Here is a 2,169-nt window from a genome sequence, read left to right as displayed (position 1 = left end):
AAACCCTATTCGCCGTATTCGACGATTCGTATCGCTGCTCGCTGTCTCCTTCGGTCCTTCCGCTTGGCGTCGTCTTCTCTGGCTCCGGTGTCTTCTCCGATTCTGGTGTCTTTTCCATTTCAAGAGGTAAAATCGACTGCTTGCTCGCGCCCCTTGCTCTCATTTTCAGATTTTCTCCTCTCTTTCGCAATGGGGGTCGCTATTCGCCGTGCATATGCATTTCCATTTTTTTTTTTTTGATTGAATGGTTGGAAATGATTGAATGGTTGTTTTATCAAGTTTTTGAGTTTTTCTATGTGTATTGTTTACATTTACTCAAAGTTTGAATGGTTGGCTGGTTGCATTATGGAGATCGGCTTTTCTGCTTTTGACGCCTTATTGCCCGTATGTTTTCTACGGTGCAAACCGTGCAATGCTTTCAGTAAGAATCATTCGATTCATTCCATAAAGCCTACTCCAGTGAGTTAGCATTTCCAACTTTAAAATTCAAATACGGTTTGCATTTTGAAACATCAAGAGAAAAAAAAATGTAGATGAAGCTTGTATCTATGGGTTGCTGCACCAAGGTATTCAGTTTTGGCTGTTATCAAATATCAATTATAGTTTCTTATCTACTGTAGATGTGGTTATTTATGGCTTTAAATCAATTGCACCGTGCAGATATGGCTTTATCTACTGTAGATGTGGTTATTTCAGTAAGAACCATTCCTCTTTCTTAATCTAGGAATGGTGAGGACACAACCATTTTTTCTTATTTGAGGCTTGAGTGAGTGGACAGAAAGAGGATTTTCTTTTTTAATTTCTGTGTGATGTATCTCAACAGTTGTCTAATCTCTTTCATTATGGAAGCTCTGTGCCATAATCTAAAAAAATGGAGATCTTAATCTCGTATGTGTTTGTGTGTATATATATATATGTTGTGTAACTACATATTAGCTGATGTAGCATTCATTTTAGGAATTTTATACAGAAGTTTTGGTAGAAATTTTGTGCTATTCTGTCGTCATGCACATTGAATTGTGTAATATTTTTGTCTTTCTTATAGGTTGGTGACTTTAAGTTGTGGTGGAACTTCAAGTGTTATAAAATTTCGGCGCTTTGAGGTATGGATTGTGTGTTGTTTTAGCTTTGTAATATTTTAGTCCATTGTTTTCTACGTTAGACTTTTTTACTTTGTAGTTTTCTACTTTGCATGGTTTTAATTTATTTGTATGTGATTTTATTTGTTAATGCAACAACATTTTATTACGCTTGAAAAGTTGCATGAGCATTACATCATATACCGTAAGCCACTAATCCACAAGCATTCTTTCGTGGATTCAAAAATTAATCCACAAACTTCAGGAAAGGAGGATATATTTAATTAATCTTTAGACTTGAACGTTTTAGGAATAACAAATGTCTTTATATATCAAAAAGATAAGCAGGCCCTCTATTAGACTAGTTGCGTATTGTGAACTCATGATGACAAAAGAACCATCTCTGAGATACTATATGATTGCTGTATAGACCAAGAAAGGCATAATTAATAGCTATGTTCAAACATCGTAAATAATCGATATAACACCTTTTACTCTATAATAAAAAGAAGATGAACTCAATTAAGACAAGGATACCACAACTCAGCTAGCATATTTCTTCAATCCTCATTTTCAATATGATAGAGAGAATTATTGTAAAAGAGAATTTTACCAAGTTTAAGTGAAATATTGGAAATAAACATTTGCTCTAAGTCCACCATTGCAATGAATGAAGTCAGATTATTCGTATGCTTAGAAAGCTTTGGAAAACCAATTGCACTTGACAAATGAGCGAAAAATGCAACCTGTAATTCTCTTTTTATCTTTTAACATGTGTATATACTTATATAATATGCTTATTCACTAAACTCTCAACTGATAATAGTAGATGATGTGGAAGATGTTTGGATCAGATGCTTCCAAACTTGCAAAAAGTTGCTATAAGAAATTCTCAGCACCAAACATCATCTTCATCAGGATGCGAAAAGAAATTGGAGTGTTTTTGAACAGATCCACTCAAAGAGACGGAATTATTTTAGAGCATCAACGACTCAACGATCTTGTATATGTTGATATAATTTTGAATTTAAAGAATAGGTATGATCTAACAATAATTTATATACAAATGTCAATTTAAGTTGTATGTATC

This window comes from Dendrobium catenatum, unplaced genomic scaffold (genome assembly GCF_001605985.2).
Source record: "Dendrobium catenatum unplaced genomic scaffold, ASM160598v2 original_scaffold_268208, whole genome shotgun sequence".
NCBI classification, from domain to species: domain Eukaryota; kingdom Viridiplantae; phylum Streptophyta; class Magnoliopsida; order Asparagales; family Orchidaceae; genus Dendrobium; species Dendrobium catenatum.
The sequence above is the reverse complement of the archived record's forward strand: the minus strand, read 5'-3'. Positions refer to the sequence as shown.